The sequence below is a fragment of the Corvus moneduloides genome, chromosome 1 (genome assembly GCF_009650955.1).
Source record: "Corvus moneduloides isolate bCorMon1 chromosome 1, bCorMon1.pri, whole genome shotgun sequence".
NCBI lineage: Eukaryota > Metazoa > Chordata > Aves > Passeriformes > Corvidae > Corvus > Corvus moneduloides.
The window spans coordinates 65,875,016-65,893,668 of NC_045476.1; positions in this window are offsets into that span (position 1 = coordinate 65,875,016).

Here is an 18,653-nt window from a genome sequence, read left to right on the forward strand (position 1 = left end):
TCATCTGTGTCCAATTGAAGTTAACATTCTGCCTTCTTTAAAATTGATAGCCCATTCACTTTGTGGTGCTGTGTTGTTCATTCCTTCCTGTATGGTAATAATGCTGTTTCCAGGTCCTGTTCATGCTGTTTATACTCCGCTAAAGTTTGCATTTGCTTGGGAAATCATGGAGCCTTTTATTATTTATTTTAAGTTATGTGCATATTCTTATTTTGTGAATCCTACCATATAATTTAATGGTTTTGTGCCAGCTTTTTGTCTTGTCTTAGCTCCAGTGCTAACCTCTGCAGGTCCTTCTGCTTCTCTTTCTTGCTCTGGGATTTTGTCATGTTTGCAGTACTATAGGTTTCTCTGTATGTCATGAACTTCATCTCTAGTTGAGTGATGTTTGAATGGGAAATGTATTGTCTCCATAAAGGTTATTTTTGTCCCATACTCCTTTTTTTATCAGATTCCTTCTAGATTAAGTTTAAACCACATATTTATCTTTTCAGTCTTTAGTCAGGGACTCCTTCTACCTTCACTTATTCTTCATAGAGTCTATTTAAAAGTGTGCTGAAGCTATTTCAGAACTAGTTGATTGCAACAGCAGTGCCCTGTGGCTGTCTTCCTTTCACTCTTGAACCTACTTCTAGTAATCAGCAATGGAAGTGATGCTTTAAACCTTCTTTGTTGTCCTTCACATTTCAGGAACGTTTCAGCTGTTAGCAGATACTCAGAGTAGTTTTTTAGCTTCATGTGCCCCTGATACTTTATTCAGTGATTGTTCAAGAGGAGATGCTGGCTGTCTTACAGTGTCCCTGAGTAGGAGGGTGGAACGATGCTCCATGTGTGGTGAAATGAGTAAGGAAAAAGAGAAATGAGTGGTGAAGGGAGAAGGCATCAGAGGTGGAAATGCCTTGAGTCTGCCCAGGTAAGCAAACATCAAAGTCTGCATGAGTCAGAGGGCACTGCTCTGTGGCAACTGGAATGCAACTGGGGCCAGAAGATGTATTTGGAGCTCACTAACTTCAGTACTTCGACTGAAAGCAGGGCCAACTTTAAATTTAGGCTTTGAGCCTTGTCCCATTGTCTTGGTCTGCACTTAGATGGGGCACTGAGCTTGCCCACATTGTCCTCCCCTGCTGCAGTCCCATCTCTGTGCCCAGGGCATCAGTTTGTGCATTCATGTGACCACACTGAGAGTCAGGAAGCTTATTTGGCTAAAAATCCACCATTAGGTGACTTCAAGACATTGATGACTTCAAACATTGGCAGTTAACAACATCCTCTCCTGGTTTTTCCTGAAGGAAGCAAGGTGATGAGATGCAGTAAAGAAACAACCCCCTTGCAAATCAAAAATTATCCCTTCTTCCTGCCCCTCACAATGCACACACAGGTGAGTGATGTGGGAAACATCTTGCATTTAAGCACGTGAGAAGTTTCATCAATTTAAATTGTGCTTTGGATGAATGGGAAACATAATCAGAAGCTACTACATTCTTTTTACTTCCCAAAACAACACCCCAAAAAAATCTAAAAATGCCTAAGTACCTTTCTTGACAATGTCTCAAATTCAGGCTTCGAACAGAAATGTCATAGGAAAACAAGCATCTGCTGTAATTTCTCAAAGCTTACTGAAAGCTACAGTTCAAATTCTGGATTTGATGTGAAAAATATAGGTAAAATATAAACCCTGGTGTTTAGTAAACAAACAAAAGCCTCACGAAACCTTTCTGCCATAGATCTTGCTCAGCTTTTCCATAGCCTAATATTAAGCTCAATGACAGCCAAAGTATTTTCTGAGGTTTATTCTTTGGTATAGAAAAACCTTTAATTTACCCCCTAGGATATCTGAACTTGCAATGGAGAGCTGTCACATTCACTCTGATTCTATGTGTCAATCTGCTAACTCTCACGCTGTTCAGTGCTTTATGCTGTTTATAAATAAAGTGATTTCTGCTGCTCTGCATCAGGTTTCTGAAGCACATACCATGATAATAGGACAATCAAATGTCATGGGGATGAAATTTTGCTATAGTACTTTGAAATCAACAACCAGCTCCAGTTGAGAGATCCTGCATTTCTGTTATTTAAATTCTTGGGTTTTTTTCTTTCCAACAAGAACGGTGTAATGAGAGGAAATGAGGGTAGGATTGGGCATGGGGTAGTGTGTGATGAAAGGGGAAGATGTAAGTGCAGTAAAGCAATACAAGATGGTATTTTGTAGATAGTGTGCAAAAATAGAGCTGGACACAACTAATTTTTGCTCTGTTCTTTGTCATTCTCTGAATGTTTGGAGTTTTCTTAGTGTGGTTTCTTTGTTTCTGTCCTTTCCTTCCCAAGCTTCTAAGTGAAGCATCCACTTGGAAAATTGTTGAGTTTCTCTTCCAATATTTGTATGTTTCAGTGGTGCTGTAGATAACCTAGTAAATTGGGACTATCTCAATAACATCAAGTGTTATAACTGTAAATGGCATTCTGAATTAACCTGTATTGTCTTTGTATTCCATGCATTTTTCATGTGAACAGTTTCCTCAATATAAAATGGTGTTTAGTAGCTTGACGTCCTATGCAAATATAGAAAATATGTGTCTTAAATTCTTCCTGCCTGCAACAGTCCTACCTTCTGTGCTTCCCCCACCATATGCTGGATGAAGTCTAAAGGAGATGGACTTGAGATGAAAAATATATTTTTCTGAAGATTTAACTACTTTATTCACTAGCATTATTCATAATTTTATTTGATCATTTGTTTTCCTCTAGAGAGTTCCTCTTCAGCAATTTATTTCATCCCGTATTCCATACTAGTGTAATGACACTCAGCTTCACTGGGGTTTTAAAATATAGAGTCATGAACATGTTTGGTAAATTTAATTATATTTTAGTTCAGATTATTTTTACAACTCAACTTTCCTTTTGTTTTGTTCATCAATTAATAGTGTAATATTTTAAACTGCTTCCCTGAAAGCAGAGGCATCTGTACTGTCAGTAGAACAATTGGCCTCTTAGGTTGATTAGTTCAAACCATATTCTGTACATAAATGTCTGGTTTCAAACTACTGCAGTAAATAGGTATTTTCATTTCAGATTTGTGAAATGTTATATTAATGAAAATAATCATATGGTAAAAACCCCTGAAGTTTCTATTCTCATTCATGACTTCAAGATAAAAAATATCAATGCCATGAAGTTAACATTAGATGATGCATGTACTTATGACAGCAAAATGTGCTTTGAAAAGCAAGACACAGTGTAGATTCTATGAAGGTATTAAAGAAAGTCACTTCTAATGGAGACAGATTTAGATGCAGTACATGACTTCAACTGCAAATTGGAAGCTGGCAAGCTTTGGGATTGAGTATTTTGGAGGCAATAAAAGTTAAAAGCTAGAAGAACAACATATTAACTGCTACAAACCCTCAAAATTCCAGGCATCGAGCATCAGCAAGTGTCAAACACCTCTAAAACATTCCCGCCGATGTAGAGCATGGATTGCAGGAGTGGTTGATGTGCTGAGTCAGCTGCTCCTTCAGTTGTGAACAAATTCATCATTCAGCAGATAGCCTGACAGATCTGCACTCATGTAATGAGATTTCTGACAGAATTTGCAGTTTATTCCATGTGCATGTAATGTTTCGAATTATAATCTAATATTCTTCAATTCTGACAACCCTTCCACTGAGGCTGTAGATTCTTACTGCCTTACTGATCAGTGATCTTCCATGATAATCAGTGAATTACTCTGGCAGCTGATTGTATTTTGCTACTCTATACTGGGTTATTCAAACTGCAGAAGTCTCACATAAGATGGTCTGCTTATCACCATCAATTTAAAGCAACAAGAATGAACAGGAAACCATAAAATGCAATCAAATTCATTAAGGAAGTGCAATGTAGTTTTCTATAACTTGCTTGAAAAACTTAGGTCATGTTGGTGATATAAATAACTTGGGAAAATTTAATGTGCTGCAATACTTCCAGTATCTTAAATATACTTTTCTGAGCTAGAGATTAAATTTAGCAGCAGCTATCCACCCAATTAAAGCTCTCAAGGTTCTGCTAAACACAAACAACTGCCAAACAACATTTCTTTTGTGTTTTGACTTTGAGAGTCACCAAAAGTACTGCATGTGACTTAGTGCATGGAACCTGAGTGCCATTTAAACTGTCCAAACATGGAGCATTGCACTTCTAAACACTAAGTAGATGTTAAATAATAGAACCTGTTTTATTTTCCTTGTATACACCACCTAATGTATAATGAATAGCTTTAAGGGCTGTTCTCTAGTGAGTTTGCTTAATGGGGCTGCATTCTGTATAAAGAGCTTCATCTGAAATGTGTACTGGCTTGAGCTATGTGCAGCTGTGCTGAGCTTCTTGGGATTGCAGAATTTGCTATCTGTAGGGAAAATACCTCCTTAAAAATACATAATGCCTGCCATTTAAGTTGTGTTTAAATATGAACAAAATTAGGAACAGACACAGCTGTGTTTGAATATGCATTCTTTGTCACTATCTCACCCTGTACGGTTTATGTCTGTCTTCACTCCCATAAGAAAAAAGGAGTAGGATACATTTGCAAAGAAATATTTTAGTTGCTTGTTTAAAACACATTAAGAGTTCTGCTAGTTTCTGTGAGCAAATTAAGACTTTCTGTCTTTGTCAACCCCAGCAAAAAACTTGTGACCTAGCCCAAAAAGTTTAAAATAAACAAAAGGAAGCTAGTAGGTCTAATTGATGCTGAAAGTATTGCACTGAGATGTACTGCTTGGATAGTTCTTACGTGTTTACGTTGGAGCCAGTGTATTAGTATATCTATTGCTAATTGTATTTTGAGTCTGCACAGGGATGTTCGAGGTGTATTTCATTAAGACATTAACAGATCATCGCTAATCTGAGGAGAGAACCATCTTAATGCAACTGATACCTGGTAAATGACTGCTAACACAGAAGTAGTTGACTGGACTAGTGATTGTTCTAATTCTCCCTAAGTTATGTGTGAATGTTGATGGCTCAGTTCATTTTTCATTTCCCACTTTGGCTGCTTACTCTCCCACTCGTTTCACAGTGAAATGTTTATTCAACCATTTCCTTATACCAGGGAATCTTACATGAAAGGATGTGAAGAAAATGTCATGTGAAAGGTCTGGAGATATCTTATGCAGCAGAAAGCTTTAGAGCAGGTTAAGAGTTACTGCAGGCGCAGCTGAGGCTTAAAAGACAAGACCTCAGTGATAGAGCTGAAATTAGCTTTTCTGAGGAGAGTGGGGCAGAATTGCATATGAGGAAGCTCTCCCAGCTCAGTATGTTCAGGTACCAGCTTGAATTCAAATCTGGTGTGGGTCACAAGTTAAAATGAGTTTGTGCACCCTTGTCCCCAGGGGACATTTATCTATACACCAATGCCATCTTGCAATTTGGCACAGCAGTAGTGTTAAAAAAGCTTTCTTAGGGACTGCCTGCCCTGTGTGTCCTTCTCTTGTTATGAAATCAGTTCTGAGTAAATCAGTCTCATTCATCAGGATGAAAAATTAAAAACAAACAAAAACCCAAGCTAAAACCAACCAGCCAGACAAACAAAAGTAACAAAAAAGGAAATAAATAAAAGACAAGAGTCGCCAAACAAGAATTCGTGGGGTTTTTGTACACAGTCATTCAGTGATTTCAATACATAGGTAATGTTATTTTCATTTTTTGTCTTGTCTTTATTAAGCATATCAGTCAAGAAGAAACATTAAAATAGGAATTTTTTTATCTTTTCATTGTATTTTACCTTCTTTTTGTACATTAAATCTCCTTTAAAATATCCTGCAAGATTAGGAAGTAAAAATCAGATTCCTCGCAAGAGTAGACTTTATTTCAGATATAATCCAAAGACAACTGGTTTCATAGATTTCTTTGCATACCTACTACAGGTATAATTTAAAATGTCCCTTTAACTATCTCTACAGTTTGCTAGAGTCTGTTCAAATATTATTTTGGTTGTTGTCTTTGCCAGCTGGATGATTTCAGGAGCAAAATATCATGACAGAAAATAACAGCAGCTGGTGCTGTATTACATAGAAGGAGCTGCTGTGGCTGGGGTAGTGTCCCATGTCCAATGCTCAGCTGAGGGACAGATCCTTACACTTTCTCTGAGTGAGGTATCTGCATCCTGTCACAATGCAGTTCTTCCCTTCACTGAACCAAGTGGGGTTAGATATCAGGGATATCCATTGCTGAGAGATGCAGGCATGCTGACATGTCCACAACATGCTCATAAAAACTGCAGTAATTCAGTACCTCACTCCCAGTCTTTCATCATTACTCTGCTACTGGCTCCAGACTCCCTCTCAGAGGTGCCTGGTTCTCCCTTGCCCACGAAGCAGCCACCACCTCTTTGCTTAGGAGGGCCAGAAAGCAGAAAATGCAGCCAGGAGTAAGATAGGGTGCCAAGGACATCATCTGTGCGTTGGTCAGGCAAGGGAGAGATGAGGCAATTACAAGTGCCGTAGGGCAGAACACCTGTAGTGAAGTTCCAACAAAACAAATTTTGATCATCCTGAATCCTCCCACAGCTGAAACATGTGCATTTGTCTCCTAGATTCCAAGTGTAGCAGACTTTTTTTCCAGATTATCCAGTTTTTCTTGACTCCCTACAACTTCAAACTGTTTTTCTTCAGTGTTCCCACCCCTTGGGTTAATTAAAATAGGAGAATGAAGGCCAGGGATGTGGGACATGCCAGATAACAAAAGATGGATTTCACCGAGACTTTTTAATTTGCCTTTATTACTACTATTTTCTTTAACTATTATTTGGCTTAGGGTACAGAGCTGCTGTAAAAAAGTATGTTTAACTAATAGCTGACTAACATCTCTCACAAGCAGGTGACTGAAGTTTCAGAAAATAAGGCATAAGAGATTGGTACAAGAAAATATAACGATATGGAGAACTGAGAGTAGGGGGAAAAAAAAGAAAAATAAATGAATTGTTTGAATTTTTTAAAAAGAAAAGAAGTAGCAAGGTACAAAGGTATCCAAATCCTGCCCATGGCTAGGCAGTACCAAGTCAAATGAGCCAGAAAAAAGCTCTGAGTGTGCATCCTTCTCCTCGCAGAGCCAGAAGTGACACAACAGGAACATCCCTCAACTTTGCAGGTTGGATTCTATCCTGGTCCTCAGGTGTTCAGAGCATCCAGGAGCATAATTCAGGTAGCACAACGTTTCTCTCTCTTCAATCTTCACATCATGACACAAAGTCAATGTGTAGATTGATCGCAAGGCTGCTGCTGTTAAAAGCTACTTTTATTTATTTTTCCTCAAGCAGATAGGTGCCCATGAGTGTTCTTATTGGCTCAATGAACTGCAGAAAATTTTCAAGCATCATGACATGAAATTTACTTTCTCTTCATGATAGGAATTAAGAATTCTTAATATCGTGCCCTATTATAATTGCTTGTATCTTGAGCTTACACTACCAGTACTTTTCCAAAAATAGCATCAGGTATGTAGGAGAAAAAGAGAAACAAGTTTCCTATAGTTATGAAGTTTCAGCTTTCTTGTCTATTTTTCATAGTCACTATTGCATTAGATTAGTCACAGGCACCACAGGAAGGCATGAAGAACTGTAACATTTCACCATCTAAGGAAGATGTTTTTGGTAGCTGAATTGTCATGCATTGATATTAGACTATGATACAGGTTTTATACCCTCATCTCTGTAACAAGCAAAGAGAAAGATCAAAGCTTTATATTTTTCTGCAAACAGAGGAGAAAGAAATAGATAAAGGTTATTTTTTGAATATATTACCCTCAAGTATTAATGTATGTTGCCTAAATGACAGGAAATGTCAACAAAAATTAATTAGAGCTGATATTTTCTTCCATTATATTGATCCATTTGAATTGGTATTTCTGTTTCTTCAGTCAGTAAAAGAGTTACTATGAACAAAATAATAATTAAAAACTATTACTCAGAAATGCAGGTCAGCCACTGCTCTTTGACTAAGATCTACCCTGTTATTTCTTAAAGTAATAAATTACAGAAAAAGAAATGTGTGCTTGATATGTTACAGACCAACTCACCTCTCCTGTTTGAATCAAAATGTCTCATTTAGAAACAATGGAAGTGCGACATACACTATGTAAAGAAATAAAAGTTTTATGTATTTCTCCTGCTTAGGTCACACCTGTCTTAAAATAGAGAGTTTTAGCCTTACCCTGTTTGTATTACACAGTAGGGAATGTCAGGCAATAATATATGCTCTGAGAAATAACGACTAGATCTTATCGTGGCGAACCTTAATCTATCAGAACCTTCTGAAAAATTCCTTTTGCCTGTTCAAATAGAAAATATTTTATCTTTACTTAGAATTAATGTATTTCTTATGCATGTGTCTGTACTTGCCTAATTGGGCTGGAACAATCCTTCACGTGGATGCAGCTTTCTTTGCAAGAGGAGGTGAACCCCAGCTTGGAGTGGGCTCAGAGGAGCTCAATCCCCTTTCTGAGGAAACAAGCGAACTTTAGTTTTAGTAGTTATTTAAATTTAAAATTATTTTTTCTAAGAGAACTATCCCAAACCACTTTCACTGTGCTAGTAATGGCAGCACTCTCTGCAGCATGCTGCAGAGGGGTCGCTGGAAAACTGGTGTTTACACAATGGCTGGGCATTAGTTGTCCCTGTGAGTGTTTAAAAAACAGGAAACCCGAAAAATTAAATTTGTTACTTCACCCAGAAGCTTGAAAAATGAGAAAGAATACAGTGTTTTGCATAAGTATTTGCTATTGCTTGTTTCATCCTGGTTTTAGTAGGTTTAGGAACATGCTTAAGGCAACTCCTTCATCAGACCAACAATTACCTCACACACACAAATCAAAGTATCATCATTACTGAAAATTTGACAGCTAAAAAACCAATTGGACAATTTCAGGTGATACAACTGTGTCCCTTCTGGTAACTGATTTTTTTCTCAGTATTTTTCCAATTTGAAGGTTTTGCTTATTTGGTAATAGCAAATATAAACTGAAGTTTCATTGAAAGCAATTAAACTGATCTCATAGAAGGGACTACTACTTATGGAAATACGTAAGATTATTTCCGTCCTTTCATGGTTTTGTTCACTGGTTTCTAATACATATAACTTGAAGCAAATCCCAGTTTTAAAAATATCTCCAGAGTGCCATGATTCAGAAAATCGTTTAAACATCTATTTCAGCAAAACAGAGTTCTTGCTGAAGGTAATAGTTATGTGCTCTCTGAAATCTAGAGGGCAATATCTCTGCAGTTTTATCTATCTTTCAGCCCACAATTTTAACTTACAGACCTAGGCATGAGGGGGTAGCAAACTTCCACAGAAATGGGAACTGTCAAGCACTGATGATCCATGGCCAGCACAAGGTTTAGAGCAACTGGAATTTTCACACTCATTCCATCAGTCTTTACTTGCAGCCAGTACTCTTTGGGCATTAGCAACTCTGCAACAAATAGGGGCAAAATTAATCCAAACAAACATGTAAAAAATGCCTGCTAGACACTGTGGATGAGAGACATCAATGATAAATCTAGACAGTTAAATATTTTTTTTGTAAATGGTTAAGATATTTACACTATTCTCTTTCTGCAGTGGTCTAAAAGAGCTAGCACATGGTTCCCTTGTTCTTTGTTAGATGTCAGCATTAGGATGACACGACTCTTGCCCTGCCCTCCTCTAACTACATCTACGAGCTGTCGCTTGAAGGTAATTGTGTGTGATTAGCTCAAGTGTAGATTTGATACTAAATCAGATTAATGCCATCCTATACCATCATTTTTTTTTAAGTCAATATCCCGTTGAAAGGAGTGCATTTTTTATGCTGGTTTTTTTTAGTTTATCAATAAGTAGGCTTAAAAAGACGCTGAGCATTTGTGTACAATTAATATGTATTTGGAAAAAAAATTTAAATGCAAAAATAATGATGTTTTTGTGTGGAATGATACTTCCTGAAAGTAGGTAAGGGTTTCTTGGGCATTTTGAAATGCTTGTACCACATTGATATGTGCTACAGAATATTAGACAAAGTAAACAAATATACTAAAAGTCTGTGATTTGAAATGGAAAGCCTACAATTCTGATGTCTTGCTTGTATATCACACCAAAAAGCTTGTAAATCCAGTCTGAAAAATCTTCAGTGATAAGTATAAAACGTGAAAAGAAGAATAAATGGTTTGAACCTGGGATGGTATAAATCATCAAGTGTGGTACAAGTACCCTGGTGTTTGATGCACTGGGCCACCTTTGTCTTCAGTGTATGAATGGGAATTAATGAAGTTATAAACATTCGGTGGATGCATTCCTAAAGCTGAATTAAGCCCTTGATATTGCCTCCACCTACCAGCATGTGGCTCACTAGCTGTCTCAAAAGCCATAGTACTGTGGAAATCTGTTGGTGCAGTGTCAGTGCAGAAGGGACTGTGTCATCTGTCCTCTGAGGACTCGTGATGCTCTGAAAGAGAGATGACTTGCTGCTCACTACATCATCCAACATAAAGGCAAATTAAAGGCCCATGAAGACACTAGAATAAAATAATACCATGTTGCAGCTTCTGATAAGATGATCAGCAGTAAATGACCAGCTCCTGAAAATAATATCCAAAAAATTAATATCTAGTATATTTGTGGCTAAAAGACTCTTCCTCAAGTTCTAGATTGCTAATAGGCAATGCTGAGGTTTGTATTTGCCTGGCAATTATCTTTTATTTTGTAACTTTCTTCTGCAGCAATTTGCAGCTTACTATTCTTTTTCATTCTTTCACTCTTTCTTACTTATAAATAATTTTTCTGCATTTTGCTGTAGAACAGATAAATTAGTAATTTTTTTTCTTACATTAAGGGGTAGCATAATCTCTCTGATTCTTTTTACTCATGGAGGCTTCTTTTGCAGCAAATTTTAATAATCCTGTTGAATTCTCTGAACTTCCATGTTCTATAAAGTCTAGTCCAATTTTTTATTTCACACCTATCATGCTTAATCTTTTTACTGCTAAAAATTGTTCTACTTTGGTAATGGGCATGTCAGTCTTCATCACACCAATATGTATTAACTCTCATCTCCTGTGCTCATGATTGACTTGTCATAGTTTCTTCTTTTTATCTTAGAAGCAATCTGCCTTATTCACTTTTTATCATATATAAAGCCATTTGGCTATTTTTATCTTGAATTAAATCAGTGGATGGGATAGCTGGCAGATAATGATAGCTGAGTTTTTCATTTAATAATGTTGCATTTTAGAGCACTGAAGAACGAAAAATAATGGCTGTTATCCTCTATAGAAATGCACCCATGTAAAAAAAGAGGAAGTGAGCTGAAACCTAGATAGAGCAGTGTTTGGTACCTAGAAATGCATCCAGGAATGTAAAGCAATTTTGTAATGAGATAAAGAAAAGTTATAGATTGTCCTGTTATTTGTCCAATATTCATAAAAAAAAAAAAAAAAAAAAAAAAAAAAAGTAAAAATCTGATGAACAGTACAAGAAAAAAGCCTTTATTTTCAATACCTAAAGTATTGAAAATTCTCATTTGGCTTCTAGCTGCAACTGCAAAAGGGAATGGAGTCCAGTAGGTTCTGGGTCATGTTTGGGTCATCTGGTGTGGGTATTGTGGGTGTTTGAGGCATAAATATGGCACTAGACACCAGTATTTAAGCAGGTGAGTCCCTTAACTTTTTTTCACCTGTCATTCTTGCCTAACAACTTCAGAATCTACTTTTTTTTCCCAACAATCTAGCAGAGTGATGAAAACCCAAGAGGTACCATCTTTTGTATAACTTCAGTGAAAATTGTCATCCATGTATAGGAGAGACTCCTTGGCCAAGGAAAAGCAAACCTTGACGGGGCAGCTTCAGTCAGCACAGAGGCATGGGATGGTCTGACAGCACCCAGGTGCCCAATGGCTTCAGTCTGTGGACAGTGGGGACATGGGCAGGACCTGGAGGGAGCTTGCAAGATTTCACATCAAATCCTTCTGCTGAAGTCAGTGGGAGATCATTGCAGCTCAGGAAATCCTTCTGAATTCAAGGACTGTGTTTTGTCTGAAGATGAATAAGGTTGCTCTTAAAGAACTCTTCCCCGAGCTACATGGTTAGAATTTATTTCCCACATTTAAATTTCTTTCTTTCACTTCAAACACTGTATGAGAGGGTAAATGCAGCAGACAAAACATGTCCAAATATGAACTTAAATTGCAGTCTGATTTGCACTATCTGCATCAACATTTTCCTTTTCATACATTTTCTTTGTAGATATGTACTTCTTATTTACTTTATTAATTTTCTTTTAACGATTTTTCTCTAGTACATTTTCTCTCAGTGCAAGCATGAGCTTTCTATTGCTCTTTCTAAATGGAATACCTAAATCTCCTTTCTGTAATTTGCACAATACTCCAAGGCATCAAAGCATTATTTGGTCAGCTTTGCTTTGTGTTTTTTCTGCACTCTGCTCTGGGGCTGGTATCAGTTTCTATTAAGAGTGTCATTATGAAATACTCTACCATCTAGGGGTCCTAAGTTTCAGGTAGCACACAAGAACACTTTTTTACCCATTGTTGACAGTTTCAGTGTTTTCAGACTTACAACTCAGTGTCATACTGATGAAAATATATTACATAATGGAAAACTTGCAATTACTCTCTAGATGACAAATATTTCTTATGCAACGATTTGTGATAATTTCTTGTTACTATGCCATTATTATGTATTCCACAGCTTGTGGTTTTGAAGGACTCTAACATTTATTCTGAAAAAAAATTTCAACACCTAAATTTACATCTTTGATCCCATTGGACAATATGCCATAAATATTGATCTGAACAGCTTGTTGTTTGTACAGAAAAATTCAGCAGGGACAGCACCTGTTTTGTCTTCCACTTTATCTTGTCCATGTATTGTATTTCATTGGCTTCTAGCAAACCAGAAGCTTGGGTTTAGGTGTTTGACTGCAAGATTTTATAGATTTAGAATTCTTGAATATAGGCTTTTTAAATTCTGTAACAGAATCTAGAAACTCTTTCATTGAATTTAAGGGCAATTGGGCAATATTCCAATTGCATCCATTTAGTAATTTCTTAAGTAGTTTCACTCTAACATCAAATATACACCATGTCTTAGAAAATACGGGAATTAATGCACAAACAAAACATACCTTTCTGTATGATAGTTTCTCTACTGATACTGGAAATGTAAAAGAGCAATATAGAGGGACTAGTTTGGTTATGGGACATAGAGTGGGTGAAATAATTTGGTCTGCAGTTCTTGGATTATTTGTAAATTTACTGCAGACTTCTTTCCTTTACAAAAAATGAAGTGCCAGTAAACATTTGGGTTACATTCCTAGAAAAAATCTTATACAGAAGCATGCAGCAAAAAGACACACAGATTTATATTTTCAGTGTCTGGCATAGATGTTTTTATGTTTCAGTGCTGAAGTTATTAGACAGAAAGCTTTTTCCTAACTAGATAATGAGGTAATAAATTATTTGTTTGTACTTTTTTTGGAGAATAATGGTAGCATTCTGCCACTAATCCTGTTTGCTTTTTGCTCAGCCTGTCTGCCATTTGGAACAAGGTCTTTGCATTATCACAGTCTCAGGATACTATCTTCAGCAATAGAGAGCAAGTAGGAAGTTCAAAGGGGTCTAAAGGCATTTTATGGGTTTCTGTGCCAGTGTTTATACTTTGAGTTTAAAATAGAGTTTTGTTTTAATAAAAATCCTTATGTTTTCTTGCAAAAAATAATTTTTTTCTTTTAGAAGGAAGTTTATTGTGCTAAGAAAATTAATAAATATCTGTTGTCTGACAACTGGATTGCAGCCAATGAGGCCTTAGGGAAATACATTGGGTGCAAAATGTCCATTAGGTGGCTTTATTCATGTCATTAAACAATTTTTCCAAAAACAAAATACTTTCTACCACTTTTATGCCTCTACTATCTTCATTTATTGTGATCTGGACTATCAGAGTACTACAGTGTCTTGCCTGTAAATGCTTATGTAAATTTTTGCACAGCCCTTATATATGCTTTGTCTCTGATGCCAAAAATACATCTAATTTTTAAAGAAAAAAAAAAGAAGGGTAGCCAGCAAATGCTTTAGTTAAAGAGGATGTTTCTTTTGCTGTGCAGGTATATCTCCTGAAGTGCTGGATGGAGATTCTGATAATAATTGATACCAATGTTTTTGATTTAAAAATGTCCTATCCATATGAAAAGTAGGCTGGAATGCAGATTCTGGCTTTGAAGCCTCTTATTACGGCAAGGCCTGAATTCAGTGTTGACACTGCTCAAAGGAGTAGGCTGCATTAGATGAGAAGCCTATTGTCTCACCCTATAAGAGGATCTACTGCTCATTTATGCTCTCTTTCCCTTAGATTTTGGTAGTGATGGGGTAATTTTCTTGTATGAAGCTGTCAGCCCTGCTAACTTCACTTAGCATTTTATAAGTCAATCTTTAGGATATTATTTCTTTGTCTTCATTCAGTGTACTTTAACAAAAGCATTTTTTTTCACCTTCTGTTATTATAGGAGGACTTTCTTGCTTTATAAATGAAGAAGTAGAGTAAGGACTTTCCTTCTGGCACTGCCACTATGTGCCTACTTTGCAAATAGCTAAATTCCTCTCATGGGCTTTACATCAAATTAGTGGAAACATATTTTAGCATTTCTTGCTAGAATACTGTCGGTCATATCATTGTCCACCTACTAATTAAAAGGATGTGTGATAATGACGAGACAAATGTCAAAGGTAATTCTCAAATTGGGATAGGTCAAGACCCCAAAATGTGTTCTTTTTAATTAAAGCCAAAATCTTTATGAATATTTAATAAGATATTTAATGGAGACCTTGTAAGGACTCTATCTTTTCTTAAAGAGAGGAGAGGAGCAGTCTGCCTCAATAGACCAGAACAGAAGCTGCTCTTAATTTTCTTGAATTATTCTAGGACATTTTAAAAATACCATCTACAACACAGAAGTGGTAAAGGTCAAGTAAAGTGAAAAATTAAGGTGGAAATGGAAAGACCACATCCTGTTGTTGTGATCAACAATTTAGGTTCATTAGTGTAAGAATTCAAAGAGTTCTTTTTTTTTTTCTATTTTTCCCCAAATCAGCTCAAGCATCCTCAGACAGGTGGATTTTATTTTCCTCACTCTTACTTGGTGGATATTCCATTTAAACCTTTAACCTATGCCCTGAATTTTAAATTGTATTACCAACCTGGAGCATGAGTACCTACAAATCAGCATGAAGAGGCTGAGTGGCATGAAGTTTAAAAGAAAAAGATGTACTTAATAAAGGGATATCATTGTGTTCGCCTCCAAATTTTTGATCCTTTTCAACTGATTCACTTTTGTCACCTCTAATAAAAGGAACAGAAGTTTATTCTTGTTCTTTTCAAATTAAATTCACTGTAATTCATGCTTGATTCCCTAAGTGTTGCCAGAGTTATGACAAAATTTGGAAGTAGATAGGTGAAAAAATCTTTTTTTATTTGTATATTTTTTGTTTGTTTTTCATTCCAAGAAGCTATAAGGAAAAAAATTCTTTCAAGAGCCAGTCCCTGGGCCATTGATAGCATCTTAAGTTTGACAAGGGTATAGGGTAATGGTTTCTGAAACCACTGTGCCTTTTGAAAATAGGTATTACAAAATAAATTACCGAAACGTCTTTAAGGGCAGAACCATTTCTATAATAAGGTATAAGCTTGTGATTAATTGTTTCATTGCTTACATGTAAATTTAACTTTATGAAATAGCATTGTAGCATCATAATAATCCTAAATGTTGAGTTAGTGTCTTGTGAAAGAGGAACTTCATATAGTGGTGAGCACAGCACCATCTAGAATGTTATTTCTGAGAACCAACTTTTCTATCATGACTTTTACATATTCAATTCATTCAAGTATGACGTTTGGAACTGCATAAAGGCATGCTTTTCTAATTAGGAACAGACGAGGAACTGATTGGGAACAAGTTGTATTTTCTCCATGATATAGCTACATAACTACAGGAGCACAAAAATACTCCTTTGCCTCATGACAAACAGTGCTGTAGATTCTCAAGTGTGTGCTGTCATTTTGCATGAATTTGTCTTGATCATTAATGAGAACCAAAAGGGAAAAGAATGTATCCAACAAAAAGAAAATATGGCCAACTCGGTGGAGTGCAGGTACTGAATCTCTGTTCCCTTTCTTTTCAAATGAAAATAATGGATGTGGCATGGTGTGGGCTTGGCACGGCGGCTGCAGGAACCCTGTATCCGTCCCTCAGAAGACAGTGATAACTGGTTCACTCCAGCCACGGGCTGCACAATTCTCTGAAGTGAGTGCTCATGAAAGCATTCAGAAATCAGAAAGGGAGTAGATTAGCTGGTATGGGACTTATTTAGCATTAAGGAAGCAAGAGAAAATATAGTCAAAGAAACAGATGAGAAATGTGTGAGGCCACTTGAGAAATATCTGTGCATTTTATTTTAATCTCTCTGTCTTTATCTTGTATTTTTCTTCACCCTACCTGATTTGGGCTGAATGGAATTAGAACAAAAATTGCTCCCAAGCATCCTCTTTATCATGAGGAAATGTAGCAGATACCTGGGAAGGAGATGGAGACCTGAACAAATATTGAGTGGCTTTTCCCTCCTATGCTCCTCCAGTTTCCACAACCTTAAAATCTTTTAAAGTTATCCTGCTTTCCAGAGTGTTTCCACCAAGTTTATTAAAGTTTCCATGAAACAACATGAAAAGCAGGTGATGACCAGCAATGTTTGACTCGCTGGACTTCACTCTCAAAACTCTTGAAGACAGTGCCTGCTACCCTCCTTTTCTACAGTACTGAGTGTCTTTGATGCTCCTTAGTTACAGCTCTCCCCAGCAACAGAGCTGGAACGAGCTTCAGGCCCCATACTGGGCTGAAGAAACCCAGAAGGTGGAAAAAGTACAGACAGTTTTTGAATGAGCAGGAGAAAGAAAAGCTTACTGGAAAAAGAAGCTGTGGAAGGTCACAGAGAAGGTGGGATAAAAATTCCCATGTCCCATGTTATGTGGCATATCCTGTCCAACTATATTAAGAGAAAGTAGGTCAAATTAGTGATTTAACTGAAGTTTAAGAAAGGATGAAGACTTACAAGTACTGGAGATGATAAAAAATTTTATTCTCTCTTGGGTCAAATACTATAATTATTATAATATGACAAGGCCGAAGTTTAGTATCATATTGATAGATATTAATCATTCTATATTAGCATATGAAAACCAATAATCCATCTCTCATCTATCCCCTTTTATTCAAACTCATACTGCATTCTCTTCCCTACCCCTTTCCTCTTTTTAATGATCTTAGTTCATAGAAATGACTGAGGAAATGCTGACGTGCTTGTCTTCTCAGTTGATCTTTTTTTGGTGAGGGGGAGGAATTTGACTAGCACAGAAAGCTTTCTGCTGTCGAACATCATATTAGATATCTTACTCTTGATTTTAAACCTCCTTAAATCACATTAAATTGACTTTTTAAAAATTGTTTCAATCTAAAAGTGTTTTCCCAAATCTAGACTAGTTTTTGCAACTCTTTTCTGATTGTTCTCCTGTTTGTCAATGTCTGTGCTAAAGCATCAGCAGAAACCTGGATATGGTATGACCAGAGAAAAGTTCATCAGTGCTTCAGATAATAAGCTAATCTTCCTTCTCATTCTATTCTTTCAGAATAAATACTCTATAAAATCAGAACTTAAATATTTTTAATTGAAATGGTTTGTACAACTAGACTGCAAACATATGTAATCAATTAGTGTACTAGAACTAATTTTTTGGACAGCTGTCAGTGAGGCACTACCTTGGAAACCCTTTCCTCTCTGGATTTTTGAGCAATCCCAGAATATTTTGAAAAGGAATGTCCAGTGGAAATGTAGGTTGTACTACCTCTACAAAGGTGATACAACACCAGATTAGCATTTCCTGTTAAAACATCCACCAGCCAAGTGTCCCGACCACTGTTTTCACATCCTTAGTAGCTGATCCTTCTTATGGAAGGATCTTGAAAACACTCTGGTTTTTTATTTCCTTTTAGGAGTTACTTTATTCCACAATTTAAAAGGAAAATTAGTTCCCTCTGATTCCTCTACATATTCATATTTTATGCTGGTTTTCATTGTCCTTTTCTATATATGTTGTTACATGTATTGTCTCCAGTGGGAAGTCTCCAGATAATGCCACAGGAGAGGGACATGTCTGGCCCCACTTCGAGCAGAGAGGTGTCTCTGGGATGCAGGTGTTGGTGGGGAGGTTTCAGCATACATAGAGAAGAATTTTATGAAGTCCAGAGACACTAACTTATCCAAATGAAAAATATGCATAGTAATTTGATGTTTATGGCACCTTTTTCGCCCCAATGACATTGCAGATTATGAGTAGAGAATAAATTGCTGCACCTACACCGACACATGATATGCTTCAGGGCTGTAAACATCAGCTGTTGAGTAAAGGAGCATGAAGTGAATATATCTAATTAACACAGGAAGGGGCATTCAGTTAGTCAGAATGTAATATGAAGCCGTTTTAATTTGTTTCAGTTAAGTTAAAAAATGTGCTGTCTGTAGAAGCAAGATCATAACAGATAAAATAGTGATGATGGATTGCTTACATTACTGAACATATTTCCATGGTTATCTTT